The sequence below is a fragment of the Schistocerca nitens genome, chromosome 2 (genome assembly GCF_023898315.1).
Source record: "Schistocerca nitens isolate TAMUIC-IGC-003100 chromosome 2, iqSchNite1.1, whole genome shotgun sequence".
In the NCBI taxonomy this organism is placed as follows: domain Eukaryota; kingdom Metazoa; phylum Arthropoda; class Insecta; order Orthoptera; family Acrididae; genus Schistocerca; species Schistocerca nitens.
In genome coordinates, this window is record NC_064615.1 from 383,630,159 (window position 1) to 383,655,429 (window position 25,271).

General features: G+C 48.1%; 2 non-coding genes across 2 annotated transcripts; one reads left to right on the forward strand and one right to left on the reverse strand.

Moving 5' to 3' along the window:
• Positions 1-14,856: 14,856 nt before the first annotated feature.
• On the reverse strand, positions 14,857-14,929 carry Trnam-cau (transfer RNA methionine (anticodon CAU)). Its single transcript has one exon. It is a non-coding gene; the product is annotated as a tRNA-Met (tRNA).
• Positions 14,930-16,107: 1,178 nt separating this feature from the next.
• Trnav-aac (transfer RNA valine (anticodon AAC)) lies at positions 16,108-16,180 on the forward strand. Its single transcript has one exon. It is a non-coding gene; the product is annotated as a tRNA-Val (tRNA).
• The last annotated feature ends 9,091 nt before the right edge of the window (positions 16,181-25,271 follow it).

Here is a 25,271-nt window from a genome sequence, read left to right on the forward strand (position 1 = left end):
TTGTAAGAGATGGCTGAAACTACACTCCTGGAAATTGAAATAAGAACACCGTGAATTCATTGTCCCAGGAAGGGGAAACTTTATTGACACATTCCTGGGGTCAGATACATCACATGATCACACTGACAGAACCACAGGCACATAGACACAGGCAACAGAGCATGCACAATGTCGGCACTAGTACAGTGTATATTCACCTTTCGCAGCAATGCAGGCTGCTATTCTCCCATGGAGACGATCGTAGAGATGCTGGATGTAGTCCTGTGGAACGGCTTGCCATGCCATTTCCACCTGGCGCCTCAGTTGGACCAGCGTTCGTGCTGGACGTGCAGACCGCGTGAGACGACGCTTCATCCAGTCCCAAACATGCTCAATGGGGGACAGATCCGGAGATCTTGCTGGCCAGGGTAGTTGACTTACACCTTCTAGAGCACGTTGGGTGGCACGGGATACATGCGGACGTGCATTGTCCTGTTGGAACAGCAAGTTCCCTTGCCGGTCTAGGAATGGTAGAACGATGGGTTCGATGACGGTTTGGATGTACCGTGCACTATTCAGTGTCCCCTCGACGATCACCAGTGATGTACGGCCAGTGTAGGAGATCGCTCCCCACACCATGATGCCGGGTGTTGGCCCTGTGTGCCTCGGTCGTATGCAGTCCTGATTGTGGCGCTCACCTGCACGGCGCCAAACACGCATACGACCATCATTGGCACCAAGGCAGAAGCGACTCTCATCGCTGAAGACGACACGTCTCCATTCGTCCCTCCATTCACGCCTGTCGCGACACCACTGGAGGCGGGCTGCACGATGTTGGGGCGTGAGCGGAAGACGGCCTAACGGTGTGCGGGACCGTAGCCCAGCTTCATGGAGACGGTTGCGAATGGTCCTCGCCGATACCCCAGGAGCAACAGTGTCCCTAATTTGCTGGGAAGTGGCGGTGCGGTCCCCTACGGCACTGCGTAGGATCCTACGGTCTTGGCGTGCATCCGTGCGTCGCTGCGGTCCGGTCCCAGGTCGACGGGCACGTGCACCTTCCGCCGACCACTGGCGACAACATCGATGTACTGTGGAGACCTCACGCCCCACGTGTTGAGCAATTCGGCGGTACGTCCACCCGGCCTCCCGCATGCCCACTATACGCCCTCGCTCAAAGTCCGTCAACTGCACATACGGTTCACGTCCACGCTGTCGCGGCATGCTACCAGTGTTAAAGACTGCGATGGAGCTCCGTATGCCACGGCAAACTGGCTGACACTGACGGCGGCGGTGCACAAATGCTGCGCAGCTAGCGCCATTCGACGGCCAACACCGCGGTTCCTGGTGTGTCCGCTGTGCCGTGCGTGTGATCATTGCTTGTACAGCCCTCTCGCAGTGTCCGGAGCAAGTATGGTGGGTCTGACACACCGGTGTCAATGTGTTCTTTTTTCCATTTCCAGGAGTGTAGTTTCACGTTGCTTGAGATGGTTTGCATTGCCGTGCCTGTCGCGATCCCTTAACATAACAGACAAAGCGGATGTCACAAAATAGGGAAGATTGGTAATGTCACTAAATGAAGAGGTCCATCATATACATCTCAAAATGTTATGATATGTTGTGCGGTCAGTTCGTCCTATAACGTTACTGCAGCCGTTAAGACGACCAACGTTTTATGTAGTACTGGAAACGGCGAGGAAAAATAAAGTGATTCACGTACAGCATTTCACTGATTAGGTGTCGGAAGCTTTTTCAAAGACTCCTAAATAGGACCAAATTTGCTTAGTATATACAGTTGACCCCCTGTGGGTTCGGGGGTTAGAATAGGCCCGTGGTATTCCTGCCTGTCGTAAGAGGCGACTAAAAGGAATCTCAAATGTTACGGCCTTATGTGATGGTCCCCTCTCGGGTTTGACCTCCATCTTTCTAAATTATTCCGAAGAGCGAGCCAATTGGGGAAGGGCGCCTTACATGGTGCACTGTATCCGTCGTGCATTGAGACCTTTAGCCGGCTTTTTCGTCGTTGCAATGGTGTCCCGCTCGTTTTCCATCTCTTGGACGAGGATACGTCCCTGGGTGCGATTACCACGCTGCACTCTGCAGTGTTGCTTTTAACTGCGACGACGACCTTGGACATTTTTGCACCTAAGATCCAGCACGGTAGCCAGTCCGTTGTGGTGGGGCCGCCATGTACCCTGTTGGTTGTAGCCCCCTGACAACACAGGGATCGCTCTACTGATGCCTGCGCCGTTAACTCCCCACGTATGCCAAGGAGTAGATGCCTATGTCCCTGGGGCATCAGGACTCCCGGCAATGGCCATCCTGCCAGGTGGCTATTGCTGCGGCTGGGTGGCGCCCGTGGGGAGGGCCCTTGGTCGGAGTAGGTGGCATCAGGGCGGATGACCTGCAATGAAGCGTGGTACATCATCTCTCGCTGGCGGCCAGCCACCAGCAGTCTCTAAGTGTTCGAAGGCTCATTTTATAGCTGACGTTTATAATCCCAAATCGTTCCCATCCCTGGCCACACCATGGGAGGAACGAAAGGCAATGAATGACAGTGACGTGTATTCGCCCAGGTATCTCGTCTGTACTAGAGCTGATGGTGACTCGTTTCTATCCGTGAAGCCTCAGTTCTTTGTAGAGCATTTAGAGGACAAGTTTGGGGAGGTGGAGGGCTTGTCCAAAATGCGCTCTGGGTCCGTTATGATAAAAACGGCATCCTCTGCCCAGTCACGCAGGTTACTTGCTTGTGAAAAGTTGGGGGATGTTAACGTTACCATCACCCCACATAAGAGTTAAATATGGTCCAGGGTATTATTTTCCATCGGGACCTACTTTTGCAGTCTGATGACGAGCTGCGCGCCAATTTAGAGCGCCGAGGTGTACATTTCGTCCGGCGCGTTCATCGGGGTCCGAGGGACCGTTCATCGGGGTCCGAGGGACAATCAGGTTGCTACCGGTGCCTTCATCTTGGCCTTCGAAGGTGATACATTACCAGAGAAGGTCAAGGTGATGGTCTACCGATGTGACGTCAAACCCTATATCCCTCCCCCGATGCGGTGCTTTAAGTGCTGGAAGTTCGGTCACATGTCCTCTCGCTGTACTTCTAGCCTCACATGTCGAGATTGTGGACGCCCATCTCATCCTGATACTCCATGTGCTCCGCCTCCCGTCTGTGTCAACTGTGGAGAGCCTCATTCCCCTTGCTCGCCGGACTGCAGTATCTTACAGAAAGAACGCAAAATCATGGAATATAAAACCCTGGACCGACTGACCTACACTGAGGCTAAGCGGAAATTTGAACGGCTACATCCCGTGCACATGATTTCATCTTATGCCTCCACTGTCACTCCTGCTCCAGCTCCTTCAGCTGCAAGCCATACAGTCAGCTCTCAGAGTCAGAGGACCTCACCTGCCCCCTTGACGATGGGGGCCCCTTCTCTCGCTGTTGCTCCCACACCATCTACCTCGGGAGCAGCACCCACTAAACCACTGGGGACACCAGTCCCCACTTCTAAGCCGGAGAAGCGTAAGTCTTCTTTGGCTTCTCTCGCTCGGAAGGGATCCCTTGGGTCTCTCCCTTCCCAGGTTCCTACCAGCGGCACAGCAGACACCAACCAGTGGCTGAAGAAGCCACAGGTCGCTGGTCGACGGGCTTCGCGATCCTCTTCGGTCCCGGAGACTGACTCCAATAAGCCCTCTCAACAACGGCAATCAAAGGAACAGCGAGAGAAAACGACTTTGAAGACCCGTAAGACAAAGACACCTGCGGTGGCACCTACTCCACCCCTCCCTAAAAGCTCTGCGTCTGAGGCTGATGTGGAGATCCTTGCGTCTGCTGAGGACCTCGATCTCGCCGGTCCCTCAGACGCAATGGATAGCACTTGCACAGGTGCTCCATCGGAGGCAGCAGGTGACCCAGTGGCGTAATCTTCCTTCCCAGTCCCGTCACGCCTTTCTCCGCCATGGACAATACTATCCTCCAGTGGAACTGCAGCGGTTTCTTCCACCATCTAGCTGAGCTCCGACAACTTATTAGCCTTCACCCTTTCTTCTGCATTGCTCTTCAGGAAACTTGGTTTCCAGCCATGCGAACCCCCGCCCTCCGTGGCTATCGGGGTTATTATAAGAACCGAGCAGCTTATGAAAGGGTGTCTGGTGGCGTCTGCCTCTATGTCCTTCACACTCTGCACAGCGAGTCTGTCGCTCTCCAAACACCTTTAGAGGCTGTCGCTGTTCGGGTGTGGACGCCACAGGCTGTTACCGTCTGCAGTCTTTACCTTTCACCGGATGGTGCTGTCGCGCAGTATGTCCTGGCTGCTCTGAAAGCCCAATTGCCGCCACCTTTCTTGCTACTGGGCGACTTCAACGCCCATAACCCTCTGTGGGGTGGGTCAGTGGCGACAGGTCGAGGTGCCACCATTGAGCATTTATTAGCACAGCTCGATCTTTCGCTTTTAAATGATGGTTCCTCCACACACTTTAGCGTGGTGCATGGCACGTACTCCGCCACTGACCTTTCCATCTGCAGCCCTAGCCTCTTACCGTCTGTCCAATGGCGAGTGCGTGACGACCAGTGTGGTAGTGACCACTTTCCGATCTTTCTGTCACTGCCACAGCGGCCCCCCAGGGGATCCACAACTCTTTTGTGGATACGTGCGTAGCGAGCACGGGACCCCGAGCTGATGTGGCCTTCCTTCTTTTCCGGGCTGCATACCTTCCCTTTCCACATCCTTCCCCATCCCCCATCTTCGCCCCCCCCCCTCACCTCTGGCTCTTTCTTTCCCTTTCTCCCCTTCTGGGGTTCTGGTTTGTGCCTACGTCCGGAGACGGACGCTTGTAAATATACTACATTCTTCGCCTTCCTTGCTTGTAAGTCTTCATCCTTCCTTGTCCTTCTCTTTTCCTTACCTCTTCTCTCTACCCTTTTCTCCGCTGCGGCGTTTGAGACCTCTCTTCTTTCCTTTCCCTTTCTCTTTTTTCCTCCCTGTGAGTGTCTGAAGGCCGACCCACGCACTTCCATGCGTAGCCGGTGACGGGGTAACGCGTAATTCCCCGCCCCGGGTAGACAGGTAGGACACGTACGTACCCCCTGGTAACGGCCAGGCCCAGGGAGGGGTGATTACCCGAGCTGATACCTTCCGAAAGTGCCGATTGGTCCCTCCGTCCGTTTGTCGGGAGGTGTGACCTGAGGTGTGAACAATCACCTAAGGCGGGTGTGCCCTCAGTGAGGGCCCCCACAAGGGAGGAGCGCGCCATCGGAGACGCCGGTAATCATGGGGGATTCTTCCGCAATGGTTTCCTCACCTTCCACTATGTCTGCTCACAAACGTAAGTTCACTGAGTCTCAGCCACAGACGGTTCTTCCATCGTTGCCACAGTTCCTTGTTGTTTCTCGGTCTGACGAAGGTCACGACTTCTCCACGGTCAACCCTTTCATTATTCAGAAAGGTGTCGACGCAATTGCAGGTCCTGTAAAGTCTTGTTCCAGATTACGGAATGGCACCCTGTTGTTAGAAACACACAGTGCCCTCCAGGCACAAAAATTGCTGCGTACTTCTCTGCTCCACACCTTCCCTGTCCAGGTGGAGTCGTTTATACACGCTCCCTCGAAGGATTGTCTGACGAAGAAATTCAGCATTACCTGTCTGACCAGGGCGTAACGGCTGTTCATAGAGTTATGAAAAGGGTTGACACGAACATCATTCCAACCCGCACTGTCTTCTTGACATTTGACAAAGTTCAACTCCCATCGAAAATCAAAGCAGGCTATGAGATAATTTCCGTTCGCCCTTACGTCCCAAACCCTACGCGTTGCTATCGATGCCAGCGGTTCAATCACACCAGCCAGTCCTGTTCCAATCCGGCCAAATGTGTTACGTGTGGCAAGGATGCCCATGAGGGTGCTTGTCCACCTCCATCCCCTCGCTGCATCAACTGTATGGGTGACCACGCTGCTTCCTCTCGAGATTGCCCCGTTTTTAAGGACGAAAAACTCATCCAGGAAATAAGAGTGAAGGAAAAGGTGTCGACCTTTGCTGCTCGAAAATTATTCGCCAGTCGACAGCCCACCGTGCCTCAGAAAGGAAAATACAGCACTGTCCTTGCTTCTCATCGGCCAACAAAGGAGGCGGCCACGCAGACTTGCGACCTCACCTTTAGTACCACGGTCGTCAGATCGGCCAGCGCAAAGATCGCCCGTTCAACCTCACCACTTTCGCCTGCCCACTCTATGGCTCACCCTTCGTCGGGTTCTGCTAAATCTCGAGCCCAAAAGTCGGACACCAAGACTTCGAAAAAAGAGCATACTCATGAAGAGTTTTTACGTACGGCAACTTCCCAACCATCGGTTCCTCCTTCCTCTAAACATCATACTTCCAAGAAGGCTACAAAGAAACCCAGTTCCTCTCCTTCTCCTCCAAGGCGTGTCCCATCTACAGCACCACCTGGCGGAAGTCGCCCTCGGCCGTCTTCTGTGTCGCCGAGGCGCACTGCTGGCGGCCGATCAACCGGCCGGTCGCTGGTGGCAGGAGCTGCTCCTGACCAACCTATGGATCAGGATCTTCTGCCTTCGGCTGAATGCCATTCCATGCTGTCGGTCGCAAGCTCAGAGCAGTCGTTGAGTTGACAGCGACCTTGGTCACATTCCTCCATTTTCTGTTCACCCTATGTCCATTATCCACTGGAATATCCGCGGTATTCGAGCTAATCGGGATGAATTGTCGATCCTCTTACAATCCTACTCGCCAGTCATCTTCTGTCTTCAGGAAACAAAGCTGCGTCCCCACGACCGCTTTGTTCTCCCTCATTTTCAGTCCGTCCGATATGATCTCCCCTCTGTTGAAGGCACTCCAGCACATGGAGAACTCATGATTCTTCTCCATGAAACTCTCCATTATCACCCAATCCATTTAAACACTTCCTTCCAAGCTGTCGCCGTCCGTCTTTCCCTTTCCGGATACACGTTCTCTCTTTGTACTGTATACATTCCATCGTCCACACCAATGGCGCGAGCTGATCTCCTTCATCTTCTTGGTCAGCTTCCACCCCCATATTTGCTGGTTGGGGACTTCAATGCCCACCACCCGCTTTGGGAATCTCCACATCCTTGTCCACGTGGCTCACTATTGCTAGACGTCTTCCACCAAGCAGATCTAGTTTGCCTCAACACTGGGGTCCCTACATTTTTGTCTGCCTCCACGACAAATTTATCTCATTTGGACCTTGCGGTCGGTACTGTTCCGCTAGCTCGGCGCTTCGAATGGTTCGCCCTTGATGATACACACTCGAGTGACCACTTTCCATGTGTCCTTAGACTGCAGCCTCAACAGCAATATATGCGCCCGCGACGCTGGAAGTTTGCCCAAGCCGATTGGACACTTTTTTCGTCTCTAGCGACATTCGATAACCGTCCCTTTCCCAGCGTCGACGATGAGGTCACACATATTACCGACGTTATTCTTGCAGCTGCGGAACATTCAATACCACGCACCTCCGAATTGCCCCGGCGCCCCGCAGTTCCTTGGTGGAACGAGGCATGCCGTGATGCACTACGTGAGCGGCGACGTGCTCTCCGCGTTTTCCGCCACCATCCTACTTTCGCCAACTGTATCCGCTATAAGCAGCTCCGAGCGCGATGCCGTCGTGTCATCCGCGATAGCAAGAAGGCAAGCTGGAAATTCTTTATTAGCTCATTTAACACCTTCACTCCCTCCTCGGAAGTTTGCAGTCGGCTTCGACGGTTCTCAGGCGCGCCTAGTTTCTCCCCGGTCTCTGGGCTCACTGTCGCGCATGACACTTTAGTGGACCCCGTCGCAATTTCTAACTCGTTGGGTCAGCACTTTGCCGAGATTTCGAGCTCTTCAAATTACCCGCCAGCGTTTCTCCCGAAGAAACGTGCAGCGGAAGTGCGACATCTTGCTTTCTCCTCTCAAAATCGCGAAAGCTACAATACTTTTTTCTCCTTGCGGGAACTCCAACATGCATTCTCTTCTTCTCGCTCCTCCGCCCCAGGACCGGATGGTATCCACGTCCAAATGTTGCTGCATTTATCAACCCATAGTCTGCGTTACCTCCTTCACCTTTATAATAGAATTTGGACCGACAGTACTTTTCCCAGACGATGGCGGGAAGCTATCGTCGTTCCTGTTCCGAAACCTGGAAAGGACAAACATCTCCCCTCTAGCTACCGCCCCATTTCTCTCACGAGTAGTGTCTGTAAAGTTTTGGAGCGTATGGTGAATTACCGTTTAGCGTGGTGGCTGGAATCCCGCAGTCTTTTAACACCTGCCCAATGCGGATTCCGAAAGCATCGTTCTGCAGTTGACCATCTTGTTGCTCTCTCCACTTATATCATGAACAATTTTCTCCGGAAACGCCAAACGGTAGCAATATTTTTTGATCTGGAGAGGGCATACGATACCTGTTGGAGGACAGGCATCCTCCGCACACTGTTCTCTTGGGGCTTTCGAGGCCGGCTGCCCCTTTTTCTTCGCGAATTTATGGCAGAGCGCACATTTAGGGTGCGGGTGAACACTACCCTCTCCCGCACTTTCTCCCAAGAAAACGGGGTACCCCAGGGCTCCGTGCTGAGTGTTGTACTGTTTGCCATCGCTATAAATCCAATTATGGATTGTCTCCTTCCTGATGTCTCGGGCTCCCTCTTTGTGGATGATTTTGCGATCTACTACAGCTCTCAACGGACCAGCGTTCTTGAACGACGTCTTCAAGGATGTCTCGATCGCCTCCACTCTTGGAGCATCGAAACAGGCTTCCGTTTCTCTCCCAGTAAGACCGTTGTGTTAATTTTTGGCGACGTAAGGAGTTTCTTCCGCCCTCCTTACATCTAGGACCTGTCAACCTTCCGTTTTCAGACGTCGCTAAATTCTTGGGTCTTATGTTTGACAGAAAACTGTGCTGGTCCTCCCACGTTTCCTATCTTTCGGCTCGCTGTCTGCGATCGCTTAACACCCTCCGTGTCCTGAATGGTACCTCCTGGGGAGCGGACCGAGTGGTCCTTCTCCGCCTCTATCGCGCCTTAGTGCGCTCGAAATTGGATTATGGAAGCATAGTCTACTCCTCTGCTCGGCCGTCTATTCTTCGGCGTCTCGACTCTATCCACCACCGTGGATTACGTTTAGTCTCTGGAGCTTTTTACACTAGCCCTGTGGAAAGCCTTTATGCTGAGACTGCTGAACCTCCGCTGTCCAATCGGCGAGCAGTCCTTCTAAGTCGTTACGCTAGCCATCTATCTTCCATGCCTGCTAATCCGGCCCATGACCTTTTTTTCGACGCCACCTTTGATGTAGGGTATGCAGGCCGCTCCTCCTCCCTACTACCCCCGGGAGTCCGCTTCCGTCAACTGCTCCATTCTCTTTCCTTCCGCTTTCCTAAAACCTTCTTGACAACTTGGGGTACAGCACCGCCTTGGCTCCGTCCCCGGATCTGCCTGCTCCGTGACCTTTGTCGATTTCCCAAGGATGGTACCCCTACACTTGTTTATCGTCGGGCATTTGCTGCTCTATGTGCACAAATGACGGACGCCACATTTATTTACACCGACGGCTCGAAAACATCGTTAGGTGTAGGGAGTGCCTATATTGTTGGCGACACCCCAAATCAATTTCGGCTTCCCGACCAGTGTTCGGTGTATACTGCGGAGCTTTACGCTGTTCTCCAGGCTGCCCCCTACATCCGCCGCCATCGGCGGATACAGTACGTTATCTGCTCAGATTCTCTCAGCTCTCTCCTCAGTCTCCAAGCTCTTTACCCTGTGCACCCTCTGGTCCACCGGATTCAGGACTGTCTGCGCTTGCTCCACCTGGGGGGCGTCTCGGTGGCGTTCCTCTGGCTCCCGGGACATGCTGGTATCTGTGGGAATGAGGCGGCCGATATAGCGGCCAAGGCTGCAGTCTCTCTTCCTCGGCCAGCTATTCAGTCGCTTCCCTTTACCGATCTACGGAGCGGTTTATGTCGAAAAGTTGCTCATTTATGGCATGCGCATTGGTCAACACTTCCCCATAATAAATTGCGGGAAGTGAAAGCCCTTCCTTGTGCTTGGACCTCTTCCCCCCGAACGCGTCGTCGGGAGGAGGTAATTTTAGCCAGACTCCGGATAGGGCACTGTCTTTTTAGCCATCGACATCTTTTAAGCGGCGATCCTCCCCCACTGCTCTCAGCTGTGGACGGTAAGACACCTTTTAATTGAATGCCCCTATTTTAATCCGTTACGCTCCCGTCTACAGCTATCGCCTGATTTATCGTCGATTTTAGCAGATGACACGCGCTCAGCCGACCGCGTTCTCCAGTTTATTAGTGACAGTGAAATGACGTCAGTCATTTGAAGCCTTTTTTGGGGACAACCAACCCCTTTCTGTAGTGGATTTTTAAGCATTCCTTCTGCTTTTAGTTTCTCCAATTTTATGACTTTGTTCCCATTGCTGCTGGTTTTCAATTTCGGTTTTTTACTGTTTCCTAAGTCACGGGCTGGGCGCTAATGACCATAGCAGTTTTGCGCCCTAAAACCAAAAAAAAAAAAAAAAACTGCCACAGCGTCAGTCTTCTCTGCGCCCTTGCAGGTGGGCTATGAATAAGGCTGACTGGGACTTGTTTTCCTCCACTGCCGCTATCGAGCTTCTCTCTAGTGATGACATTGATGCGGTGGTTCAATCGGTCACCACGGGCATCGTTATTGCCGCCGACTCTGCCATTCCTCGTTCTTCTGGGTCCCCTCGGCGGCGTACTGTGCCTTGGTGGTCCCCTGAGATCGCTGCAGCGATTAAAGATCGCCGGCGGGCGCTCCAGCGTCACAAGCGACATCCCTGCGTTGAACACCTCATCACCTTCAAACGGCTGCGTGCACGGGCCCGCCGTCTTATCCGCCAAAGCAAGCAGGAGTGCTGGGAGCGGTATGTGTCCACCATTGGCCTCCATGTCACTCCATCGCAGGTCTGGGCCAAGATTCGACGCGTCTACGGCTATCGGACCCCTGTCAGCGTCCCTGCGCTCTCACTGAATGGAGCAGTTTGTACTGACTCCGGCGTCATTGCAAATTGCTTGGCAGAGCATTTTGCTATGAGTTCCGCTTCTGCGAATTACCCCCTGGCCTTCCGCTCCATTAAAGAGCGGATGGAACGTCGGAGCCTTTCGTTTCGCACCCACCATCCAGAATCTTACAATGTTCCATTCAGTGAGTGGGAATTTCGCAGTGCCCTAGCCGCTTGCCCTGATACCGCTCCTGGGCCAGATGGCATCCACTGTCAGCTGCTGAAACACCTTTCAGTGGACTGCCAGCGACGGCTCCTCGACCTTTACAACCGTCTCTGGGTCGAGGGTGAGTTTCCGTCGCAATGGCGGGAAAGTATTGTTATCCCCATTCTGAAACCTGGGAAGAACCCTTTGGAGGTGGACAGCTACCGTCCCATTAGCCTCACCAACGTTCTTTGCAAGTTGCTTGAACGGATGGTGAGCCGGCGGTTGACCTGGGTACTGGAGTCACGGGGCCTTCTGGTTCCATCTCAGGGTGGGTTCCGTAAAGGCCGCTCCGCCGCCGACAATCTGGTGAGCCTGGAGTCGGCCATCCGTATTGCCTTTGCCCGCCGTCAGCACCTGGTCGCTGTCTTTTTCGACATGCAGAAGGCGTACGATACGACATGGCGCCATAACATCCTTTCTACGCTTCATGGATGGGGTCTTCGGGGCCCTCTGCCGATCTTTATCCGCAATTTTCTGTCGTATCGTACCTTCCGCGTGCAAGTCGCGGCCTCGCATAGTTCCTCCCGAGTCCAGGAGAACGGTGTGCCCCAGGGATCTGTTTTAAGTGTCTGCCTGTTTTTAATAGCCATTAACGGGCTCGCTGCAGCCGTGGGAAATTCTGTCTCCGCTTCCCTGTATGCTGACGACTTCTGCCTTTACTACAGCTCTACTGGCGTTGCTGCTGCTGAACGTCAGCTACAGGACGCTATCCGCAAGGCGCAGTCTTGGGCTGTAACACATGGCTTTCAGTTTTCGGCTGCCAAGACCCGTGTTATGCATTTCTGCCGGCGCCGAACAGTCCATCCTGAGCCGCAGCTTTATCTTGCCGACGAACTCCTTGCTGTGGTGGAGACCCACAGGTTTTTGGGGGTCTTTTTTGATGCTCGGTTGACTTGGCTGCCTCATATTCGGCAGCTTAAACAGGCGTGTTGGAGGCATCTAAATGTTCTGAGATGCTTGAGCCACACCAGCTGGGGCGCCGACCGATCTACCCTGTTACGGCTCTACCAGGCGTTAATCCAGTCCCGTCTGGATTATGGGAGCCTGGCTTATGGCTCAGCATCCCCATCTGCGTTACAGGTGTTGGACCCAATCCTCCACAGCGGGATACGCCTTGCCACTGGTGCCTTCCATACCAGCCCTGTGGACAGCATCCTAGTGGAGGCGGGTGTCCCTCCACTGCGGTTCCGACGCCTACAGTTACTGGCTGCTTATGCTGCCCATGTTTTTAGCTCGCCCGGGCATCCAAATTACCGTGTCCTGTTCCCGCAGTCAGTCGTCCATCTGCCAGAACGTCGGCCCCGGTCGGGTTGTCCGATCGCCGTACGCGTCAAGGAGCTTCTCTCCGGGCTTGGGTTTTTCCCTATTCCACCTCCTTTCCGGGCACCTCTGCGTACACCCCCGTGGTGTGTTCCTCGCCCTTGCCTTCGGCTCGACTTGGCACAGGGCTCGAAGGACTCAGTCCCTCCAGAGGCCTTCCGCCGCCGCTTTTATTCCATCCTGGCCACGTATCAGGGCTCTGGCATTGTTTACACTGACGGCTCGATGGTTGCTGGTCGAGTCGGTTATGCGCTCACTCTAGGGGACCATTCCGAACAACGTTCCTTGCCGGCTGGCTGCAGCGTTTACACTGCTGAGCTGGTCGCCGTCTTTCGAGCCCTAGAGTATATCCGCTCCTGCTCAGGTGAGTCCTTTGTTATCTGTAGCGATTCCCTGAGCAGTTTACGAGCTCTCGACCAGTGTTTTCCTCGTTCCCGTCTGGTGGTGGCTATCCATGAGTCCCTGCATACTCTTGCGCGTTGCGGCCGCTCTGCGGTCTTCGTGTGGACCCCAGGCCATGTTGGGATCCCCGGCAATGAGAATGTTGACCGGCTGGCGAAAGAGGCGACTAGTACACCATCTCTGGACATTGGCCTCCCGGAGACAGGTTTGTGAGCATTCCTACGCCGCAAAATTCTGGACCTTTGGGACACTGAATGGCGCACCCTGCCTTCACGCAACAAACTTCGGGCCATCAAGGGGGCTACCGGTGTGTGGCGCTCCTCCTTGCGGGTCTCTCGCAAGGAGTCTGTTGTCCTCTGCCGGCTGCGCATTGGGCACACATGGATGACGCACGGCAACCTATTGCGACGTGAGGACCCACCTTTATGTCGCTGCGGCTCCATTTTGACAGCGGTCCACATTTTATTGGACTGTCCACTTTTAGCTGTGTTCAGGCAGTCGTTCGCACTGCCTGACACGCTCCCTGCCCTTTTAACAGATGACTCGGCTATGGCTGACTTAGTTTTACGTTTTATTCGGGAAGGGGTTTTTATCATTTAATATGAGTGTTTGTTTTATTTTATTGTTTTGTGTTGATTCTGGCCTTCGCCTACGGTTTTCAACTGCGTTTTTAATGTGTTCTCGGTGGTTGGCTTTTCCTTTTTTTTGTTCCTGTGGTCGGCCTACCACCGTCACACTGTGTGATTTTATTTCGTTTTGTCTGATCTCTGTCGGAGTCTTTCTTGTCCCGTGTCGTCTGACGTCTTCCCTGTTGTTCGTTTTTATTCTCTTTGGGCGGTTTTAATTTTTTGGAAAAAGGGACCGATCACCGTCGCAGTCTGGTCCCTTTAATCCCCCAAACCAACCAACCAACCTATACAGTTGAACCTACGTCAACAGCAATTTTCACTCTGATAGGAACCACATACACAACGTGTATATAAATGGCAATATTTGACGGTGTGTTTTATTTTTGCACGTTATAGTTCGATTTTAGATTATAAGATGTGCTAAGGCATTCGAAACCACTAGAGACTGGCATAAGTATCGAAATACTTAGCGGAACAAATCGGAAATCATATCCCTTAGAGTCGTCTGCCGAAAATATTGTAATTTAGTTTCATGTATGGTTAGAATTATTAGGAGATAAATTCACGGTTCCTTCGTGTGTTGATGGAGAATGTAAATGTTTTATTTTGTGATCGACGTCTTACTAATACTCTAAGGAAATGTATTTGCTACAACAAACATACACATATGTGTAATCAGTATTGGATATAAAATGCCGGGTAATGGCCTTCTCCAGATATTTCCATGTATAAAAGTCTTGAGCTACAGGCATCCTGCATGTTTTCTAGTACAATCCATGCACATTCCATTATGTCATTTCTTGGCCAAGTCTCATGCACACCTCCAATTAATTTTCATTAGAGTATTCAACTCCGCTCTGTTTTAAGAACCCCGTGTAGTTTACGATTGACACTTTAGCATTAGATTTTTTAATCATCACCAAATTCGGTAACGGCCATTGAAGCCCACGTTAAGTAATAATTTTGCGCTTATTGGAAACTTTCGTTGCAGTCCAGAGTCCTTTCTTTGACAGCCAGTTTTTTTTATTCCGTCGATCATCCGTTTCGTATCTGTTCGTAATACGATACTTCTGTTGGGTAAAGCCTTACCATTAGGGAAATACCAAATAAAAGAAACAGTCCTCAATTTGCAGTTTACAAACGGTTGCTTTCTCTTCTTCATCATAATTGTGAAGCTCCTTTGAGCTACGTATAGGGGATTTCCGTTAAATATTTGATAGACAAGTAAGACGAAGGGCAGGTGCAGGAAAATATGTAATTGAAAAAAAAAAAGATATGCCCCGGGTGAGGATCGAACTCACGACCTTAAGATTATGAGACTTACGCGCTGCCTACTGCGCTACCGAGGCGATGCGCAAATTATGTTTCGCAAGGGCACTTATAGTACACAGTGCGCAATCCGTCAACAAGCTAGGGTTTTTTTCCAGTTTATTGGTAAAGCAGTGATATCAAAACTCTTAGTATGTTCATTTCACCAAATTAATACTATAATAATACAAAATGTCATACTATGATAGAATGAAGAGGTGACATACGTACACTATAATGAACATGTACTGTGGGGTTACAGCGTTGTGAAATCGCACGGTTGATTATTCCAAAACTCGTAAAACAGCTACGTTCTTTTACTTTGCAGTATTCGACGTAAGACTTGCAATGCCGAGCACCGTACAGAGTGTCAATATAGTTACAGTGCAGTATTCTGATATTTACCTTATTTCTTTACTACCAGTGCGTTGGAAATCTACACATTATTAGGAACTTAAGCAGAAGTTAGGAAAGTTAGCAAAACATAAAGAACTAGATTTCCGGTCTCTTGCAGAGTTAACGTGCTGCCAGAGTACTATATTTTCGTTTTCCTTTCGCTGTTGCTTCCGTATTAGCAGCAATATCTAGTAAATCCACACTGCTATATAGCAGCTAATTAATGACAGTACGTACGGCCTCTTATCACGTTACTGAATTACAGTAACAGTATGTAGCAAGTGCTACATTTTCTGAATCCTAATGCTACGACATACCGTGGTGTTTGAAAGAAGTAACTGTAGTATATTGCAGTAACATCAACACATGAAAATGTCGGTGATAAACATAGCATCGGTTGGATGGATGCTACTAGGCTACCTGAATTGTTGTTTATTGATGACAGGCGGATAGTATTATAGCAATACCAGAATTTTTGCACTTGATTCCGAGAAAACAGTCTGAGGGAAAGATTAGGAATTAGTGATTAATGTAGAGAAAAATACACTGATGCAATTCAGAAACTGGCTATATGGTTAATAAAAGTATGTGGTGGACCAGTGACTCGGAAATATCCTGATCCCCGTACGACAGTATGTTTATATCTATGCTTAATATCGTCACGGCAATCTGCTGTAGTTTCGGACACCTGCAACAGAGCACTATGAGTAGCTCGGGGATCATGGCGAAGGACAAGCTGTTACATAACATTGAAGAGAAGATTGAAGACAGTAAGAGATAGGAGCTCCGTCAGATTACAGACTGCCGAATGCGGGTACTGGCTGTTTCCGTGGTGTAGTGGTTATCACATCCGCCTAACACGCGGAAGGTCCCCGGTTCGATCCCGGGCGGAAACATTATTTTTTCTGTACTCGTTTGGCCATACCAAGAGACATAATGGAACTTTTTCCATCATGAATGAGGATCACTGCGACTGTGATGAATAAAGGTTTCTTGAAATTACTGCAGCCAATCCCCTTTTATTTTTTTTTTCTTCAATTTTTATTATCCCATTACCTGTTTCTAACCTCCAAGCACCGCTCGGTTTGAGGCGCAGTGTCACGGATCGCGCGACCCCTCCCGCCAGAGGTTTGAGTCCTTCCTCGGGCATGGGTGTGTGTGTCGTTCTTAGTATACGTTAGTTTAAGTAGGGTAATAGTCTAGGAACCGATGACCTCAACAGTTTGGTCCCTTAGGATTTCGCAAGCATTTTGAACAGCCTAGCGATTCATCATCAGGTGGACATATTTGTTGATTGTCTGCAGCAGTGTGGGAGAGTTATTAATATCCGTTGGTTGGCTGTTCGTTGACTGTTTTCCAGTGTCGTTAATTTTACTGCACTTCACAAACTTAGCCACAGGTAATACGTTCCACCTTTCCTAAAAGGCGCGGAATGTGGTACCTGTGGCTAAATGTGTGAAGCGCAGTAAAATTAACGTCGCTGGAAAACATTTATCATTTTTTCCATAACACTGTGTGCACCAACAACCAACCGATACTAATAACTCTACACGACTCCCACACTGCTGCGGACAATCAATATTTACCATCTGATGATGAATCGAAAGCGGGTTCGAAACAGGTAATTGGATAATAAAAATTGGAAAACAAAACAAAAGACAATTGGTTGCAATAATTTCAAGAAACGTTTAAGACATAAATGAATATTGGAACGCATTTCCGATATTGCTGAAACATAAAATCTTCCACCTACATGTAAGGTAACGGGGGATAATATGGAACTCTTTCAAGCAGTTCTTAATTTAAATTTAAAGCACAGCAGCAGGGATAATATATTGGGCAAAACAGACCGGAAAATACTTGTTTTGTGTTTTGATGGGCATTGTAGTTCCGTTGCATAGTGTTTTGGTTTTCTTTTAATTACAACGAATTATAAAATTGTGGTGATAAATGTGTAAAGTTATATAATGTGCTTAGGTTTAAGTATTTAAATCTTATAAAAAACTTGTAAACGAATATTGGCCATGTTTAGGGATTATTTTGCGTAATGTAGTGTCACGTGACCCGACTCAGGACTGTGGATATGAGCGGGAAAATAGCGGTCTTTGATAGTTGTCCGTTGTGGTGGTAAGTTGGGAGCGGCAAAGTACCACGAGTGTAAGCATGGACGCCAGTGTATGTGAAGGAACAACGTGAAAGTGTGTAGGTGCGAGAGAATAAACAGTGTAAGAATTGGACCGACTATTATTATTTATACAGATCGGATTTATTTGTTAACTTAAAATGCATGGCCACAAGGTTTAAGTTTTTCTTTTGAATAAATAAGTTTCAATCTGAACGTGTATAGTTCAATTCACTGCTGTTCAAAAGCTAGCTAATACATGACTCAATAGTAGGGGCGCAAATACAACCGTTCACTACCAACCCCCTTTGCAGATGAGCCACCTGAAAATAGGTAGTGAACGAGCCCGAGTGCAGTTGGATACTTTACATTGAACTGGCGAGAACAAAAATGTCGAGCCCATCAAAAATGTTCAAATGTGTGTGAAATCTTATGGGACGTAACTGCTAAGGTAATCAGTCCCTAAGCTTACACACTACTTAACCTAAATTATCCTAAGGACACACACACACATGCCCGAGGGAGGACTCGAACCTCCGCCGGGACCAGCCGCACAGTCGAGCCCATTGGTAAGATTTTTTCGACAGTAGTTCTTCTTAAGTTTATTTTTAATTTACATGCTCTTCTATTTTCTAAATTTTCTCTTTTCATTTAAATCAAATCGCTGTTATAAAGCTGGCGACAGAGAAACCTAAGTCAATGAAAAACTGTAATTAATATTGAATGTTATTTTTTATTTCGTAAGGCATTAAAACGAAAAGTTTGTTAATTTATTACAAATTCACAGACAATCCCTATCATAACCTTTTAGAGAGCTCTTGGTAATTTGGGTCCCATGTGAAATAACTCAGTTATATCCGAGCGAGGTGGCGCAGTGGGTAGCACACTGTACTCGCATTCGGGAGGACGACGGATCAATCCCGCGTCCGGCCATGCTGATTTAGGTTTTCCGTGATTTCCCTAAATCGCTCCGGGCAAATGCTGGGATGGTTCCTTTGAAAGGGCACGGCCGACTTCCTTCCCCCTCCTTCCCTAATCCGATGAGACCGATGACCTCGCTGTCTGGTCTCCTTCCCCCAAACAACCCAATCCAACCCTCACTCAGTTATAATGTTCTGACTACTGACGATCGTCACGATGGCGAAACGGAGTTAAGCCCTAACGACACACAAAGTTTTAAATCCACTGTTCATGCTTCTAATCAGTATAGTAGTATTGCTGTGTGTTCATTCAGGTGATACTTCGAGCGGCGGTTAAGAGATTAACGAAACTGAAAATCAAATGAAACTGTTTTTATAGTATGATTTGTACTGTTATTGTTTATATACTGCGTCGTACCAAAACCAAACAAACAACAATGGAGTAAAAGTTCAGAAATGGTTGAAATGGCTCTAAGCACTATGGGACTTAACATCTGAGGTCATCAATCCCCTAGACTTTGAACTACTTAAACCTAACTAACCTAAGGACATCACACACATCCATGCCCGAGGCAGGATTCGAACCTGCGACCGTAACAGCAGCGTGGTTCCGGACTGAAGCGCCTAGAACCTCTCGGCCAGGAGTAAAAGTTACAAGCACTATTCAGACTGTTAGAACGGGTGTCACGAGTTACAAACGTCCATTACGCAATGGTAACATGTACTGTAACACTATGTCCAAAAAATGAAGTTTCAACGCTAGGAAGAGCTCCATTCTAAAAATTAGCTGTGCTTTATACACCACTCGTTAAAGATACACGTATGGTCCTGGACGTACAGCACCCTGTCAATTAGGACTGTTGATATTTTTAAAAGTGTCGGGGATCCGAAATATCGGTATTTAAAAGGTATCCTTATCGGCTCTCGATAGAAAAAAGTTTCGATATATCGACGGAAGAAATCTCCACATACTGGCCTATTAAATTGGCTGCACATTGTAAATACATTGCCGTTTTTAGAGCTGTATATTTAAGCATTGACTTATTATTAGATATTCTATACACCAACAAGCTAGCAGCTTATCCCCCTTAGAGCAAGAACTGAAAGGTAAACGATGCACGTTCACGCTTGGCAATAACCACTTTGCTAACAATGGTAACTGCATGTAAGTGTCGCAGTAAAAGGCATCAGATGGGTCCAACGTCACATATCGGATTTGTCCGGAGCACTTCATGCCGATTTCCCTGTTTTCATTTCTGCAAACAGCAGCGACCTAGCAGTTGTAGTGTCAAAATTGCGGGAAGTTAAACGTTGCAGTTTCTGTTGATACTTGCCGAACGCCAATTACGTCATTTCCCTTCACACGTCTCCGTCCACCGCAAAGACCAATCTTGTCGTTCGGATGTTTGTTCATAATTTTCAGCAACAGTTTTTGAAGAATGCCGATGTGAAGAAATACCACATTAGTTTAAAGATATCGACATGTCGATAGTTTATCAACAGCCTACTGTCAGTTTCAGTAGTGCCTAGGGGGCAATAATTACTGTTAACATAATTCTGATTATGAATGAATATACACTGCTGGCCATTAAAATTGCTACACCAAGAAGAAATGCAGATGCTAAACGGGTATTCATTGGACAAATATATTATACTAGAACTGACAAGTGTTTTCATTTTCACGCAATTTGGGTGCATATATCCTGAGAAATCAGTACCTCTGGCCGTAATAACGGCCTTGATACGCCTGAACATTGAGTCAGACAGAGCTTGGATGGCGTGTACAGGTACAGCTGCCCATGCAGCTTCAACACGTTACCACAGTTCATCAAGAGTAGAGACTGGCGTATTGTGACGAGCCAGTTGCTCGGCCACCATTGACCAGACGTTTTCAGTTGGTGAGAGATCTGGAGAATGTGCTGGCCAGGGCAGCAGTGAACATTTTCTGTATCCAGAAAGGCCCGTACAGGACCTGCAACATGCGGTCGTGCATTATCCTGCTGAAATGTAGGGTTTCGCAGGGATCGAATGAAGGGTAGAGCCACGGGTCGTAACACATCTGAAATGTAACGTCCACTGTTCAAAGTGCCGCCAATGCGGACAAGAGTTGACAGAGACGTGTAACCGATGGCACCCCATACCATCACGCCGGGTGATACGCCAGTATGGCGATGACGAGTACATGCTTCCAATGTGTGTTCACCCCGATTTCGCCAAACACGGATGCGACCATCATGATGCTGTAGACAGAACCTGGATTCATCCGAAAAAATGATGTTTTGCCATTCGTGCATCCAGGTTCGTCGTTGAGTACACTATCGAAGGCGCTCCTTCTTGTGATGCAGCGTCAAGGGTAACCGCAGCCATGGTCTCCGACCTGATAGTCCATGCTGCTGCAAACGTCGTCGAACTGTTCGTGCAAATGGTTGTTGTCTTACAAACGTCCCCATCTGTTGACTCAGGGATCGAGACGTGGCTGCACGATCTGTTACAGCCATGCGGATCTCGACTGCTAGTGATACGAGGACGTTAGGATTCAGAACGGCGTTCCGTATTACCCTCCTGAACCCACCGATTCCATATTCTGCTAACAGTCATTGGGTCTCGACCAACGCGAGCAACAATGTCGCGATACGATTAACCGCAGTCGCGACAAGCTACAATCCGAACTTTATCAAAGTCGGAAACGTGATGGCACGCATTTCTCCTCCTTACACGAGGCATCACAACATCATTTCACCAGGCAACGCCGGTCAACTGCTGTTTGTGTATGAGAAATCGGTTGGAAACTTTCCTCATGTCAGCACGTTGTAGGTGTCGCCACCGGCGCCAACCTTGTGTGAATGCTCTGAAAAGCTAATCATCTGCATATCAAAGCATCTTCTTCCTGCCGGTTAAATTTCGTGTCTGTAGCACGTCATCTTCGTGGTGTAGCAATTTTAATGGTCATTAGTGTATGTCAGTTCACACGGAACGGTTAAACATGGTTTTCTGATGAAAATTTGACGATAAAAATACCAGATTTTATTTAGCAACTGCAGCTTGTAGAGAAGGCACAATAAAACTTAAAGCCGAAAAATTGGGCCATCTTTTGACATCTTCCATTACACTTATTCTGTTTTCATTTTTCATATTTTAAGCTTGTGAGAAAACTGCAATTAAAATGAAAACACAATTATTAAAAAGTGTTGATAATGTATGTATTGATAATGTTATGTTGTTGGTATCATCATAATCATTGGGTTGTTTGCCTAGCAGCCGGTTTTGACCGCTTATCTGCCTGCTGACATCATTTAGCATCTGGAACCTTCTTCTGCCCTTCCCTCTTTTTCCCAGAACGAAACATTCAATTGCCTCTACTAGAATCAATCTCTCTTCTTAGATTGTGGCCTATCCAGGTTAGTTGCCTGTTCTTCGCTGTCAACAGCATCCTCTGTTCTTCTCCAACTCTCCTCTGTATTTCTTCATTCCTGACTTTATCAGTCCAGCTGATCTTCTCCATTCTACGCTATATCCTCATTTCACAAGCTTCAATTCTCTTCTCATAGTACACGTTTCTGCTCCATATAAGCCACGCTCCATATTAAGCACTTAACCAGTCGCTTCCTTAATTCCTTGTTTAAACAACTAGTTAGGAGTCTCCTCTGCTTTTGAAATGTGTCTTTCGCCAGAGCCATTCTCGCTTTGATGTCTTGTTGGCAATCCATGTTTTCTTTAATCCAACTTGCCAAATACTTGAATGCTCTTACCTGTTCTATGATTTCAGACCTCAACTTAATTTTCACTTTTCTTTTCTTTAGGCCTATGACCATGCTTTTGGTTTTCTTTTTATTAATTTTCGTAAGATATGCTGCACAGGCTTCATTCAGGTCATTTAGCATTTGAGTCAGCGTCTTATGATTTTCTGCGAGGATCGCCATCTCATCTACAAATCTTATACATTCAATTTTCCACCCACCTATCCTGACGCCTCTTTTCCCATCCAAACAGCATTCCAGTACTTCCTCCAGATAGATGTTAAATAGGATCGGCGAGAGGCAACACCTCTCCTAATCTTGCCGTCTTCAGAGATATCATTACCTATTCGTCCCCGAGCTTTCTGATTCAGGTACAAATGTGCGATCAGTCTTCTCTCCTTCCACTTTACTCCTTTTTTTCTTTTTTTCCCTTCTTCTCCAAGATATCTAACAGCTTATCTCAATGCACTCTATCAAAAACCTTCTCGAGGTCTATGCAGACAGCATACACTTCTTTGCCCTTATCTATATATCTTTCGCCGAAGGTTCTTAGAAGTCCAGTGGCATCTCGTGTCCCCTTTCCCCTTATGAAACCATATTTTTCTTCACAAAGTGTTTCTTCCAACTTTCCATATAGTCTCCTATTCAGAATTCGAAGAACTACTTTTGCTGCCTGCGATATTAGGCTGATTGTCCTGTGGTCTTCACACTTTTTGGGATTATTAGTCTTTGGGATTGGGACAATTATATTAACGAGAAAGTCTTCTGGTCATTCCCCTTTTGTCATAGATGTAGTTGCAAAGAGAGATCAACTCATTTTCCCCTGTTTCTTTTAAACTCTTTAAGATTTCTGCCGGAATGTCGTCTACACCGTACGGCTTGTTGTTTTTAAGTTCTCTCAATGCCTTATTTACCTCTGAACCTAGGATAAAATCTCCTTTTTCATCTTTATTTACTGATTCTTCCTTCTCAATCTGCAGATCGGAAGGTCTTTAATCCGCTTCATAGTGTGTTTCAGTATATTCTTTCCATCTTTTCTGAACAGCCTGTTGGTCACTTAAAAGTTTCTCTCCTCCATTTTTCCCTCACCTAATCAGTTACTCCTCTCAGCTCATTGTTCAGTCTTCTGTATTGCCTTTTTCCTTCATCATTTTGTGCGTTTTTTTCCATTTTCTCCTTTCTGCCATCTTCAAGATCATATCAAAGGTAACCCATGGTTTCCTTCTCCGCTTGCACTTCACCAGACCAACATCATCTTTACTGGTTGCTTCAGGGTGTCTCCGAACTGGTTCCACTGTTCATTTATGCCCTCTGTGTTTTCTATAATTTTCCACTTGTCTCGGAACTCTTCTTCAAGCTCTTCGGTTATTCCTTCTTCCTTTAGAGGCACCCAAGTTAAATTTTCCTCTCACTTTACCTACCAACGTTCTTTTCAATCTAACCTGCACATCTGCTACAACCAAGTTGTGGTGCGAGTTAATATCTGCTCCTGGATAAGCCTTGGCATGTCTCATGCATGTTCGGAACCTACTCTGTGTTAGTATGTAATCGATTTGGTATCTGCTATTGTCTATATTCGATGTCCATGTGTACCGTCTTCTTTTGTGATGTTCAAAAAGCGTGTTTCCAGCTACCAATGAGTTTTCCTTACAAAATCTGACGATTCTCGCACCAATTTCGTTTCTGTTACCCTATCCAAACTTTACAGTCAGATCTCCGTCTTGCCCTTCGCCAATCACCGCATTCCAACCTCCCATTACTATGATGCACGCCTTTTTCTTCTCTCTCTCTCTCTCTCTCTCTCTCTCTCTCTCTCTCTCTCCACCAGTGATTTAATTCTGCTGTAGCACTCTTCAATCTCATCGTCGCTGTGTTGGCTGCTTGGCGTGTAGACCTGTATCAGAACTACATCTTTCTTGTGACCTTTCAACCTCAGCGTCATCAATCTGCAATTTATGTATTCCACCTTCATTATCATGGGTTTAACCTTCTTCTTTATCATGATAGCTAGTCTATTCATTCCGTTTATTTCCTCACCTGAATAAAACAGTTTGTAGTCACCACTCTGTAGCACACCATTGCCCCAACATCTCACCTCGCACATTCCAAGAATATGTATATTAATGCTATTTTGACTAAAACTGACATGGTGAGACCGTGGCTGTGTACAATTAATGTAGGTTAATTCTTACAAAGAAGAAAACAGCAACCAACCACTATTAATACTTCTATTTATTTAGGTAAATAGCGCCGTTACCGGTATCGAATGGTTCAAATGGCTCTGAGCACTATGGGAGTCAACTGCTGAGGTCATAAGTCCCCTAGAACTTAGAACTACTTAAACCTAACTAACCTAAGGACAACACATACATCCATGCCCGAGGCAGGATTCGAACCTGCGACCGTAGCGGTCGCGCGGTTCCAGACTGTAGCGCCAGAACCGCTCGGCCACCAGCGGCCGGCACCGGTATCGAACTGGCAAGTTCATCATCAGACTGCTGTTAACATGATTTTCAAGATACACTTTACATTGTCGTCCGTTTTCGATTTTTATTATTCCACTGTGGCGAAGTATTTCTGGTGTATTGTTGCCCTACGGTAGAAAACAGTGTTAGAAGCGCCCTATGTGAAAATAACCAACCTCCAAACGACGTAAGTACCATAACCACTAATAACAAAAATCGAAAACGGACGATAATGTAAAGTGTATCTTGAAAATCATGTGAGCAGCCGTCTGATGATGAACTTGCCAGTTCGAAACCGATAACGGCGGTATTTACCTAAATAAATAGCAGTATTAACAGTGGCTGGTCGCTGTTTTCTTCTTTGTTAGAATTAACCTACATTAATATCTATATTGTAGTGCTCCATCTCTTTTTTTCGCATTTTGCAATTTTCCAGATTGTAAGAGTGCGAACGTTCCATGTACCAATCCTTAGCTTTTCGTCTTTCCTTTTCTTTTTCTTTATCCTTTCACTTTGTTATCCTCGATGTACTCCTCTCCCGGAGACCCGATTGAAGGGATGTTTTACCTCCGGAATCATTATTTTGCACATTGCCTTGGGAATAGTAATGTCGTAGCTTCCCGTTGCTATCCACATATAATACCAGCCGCCCACTCTGAGTCAGACGCTGTTTGCAGTCGCTCAATCTGAGTCACACTGCAACTGCCTGTTGGCCCGCGGGATGTATTTCACTTCCTTCTACC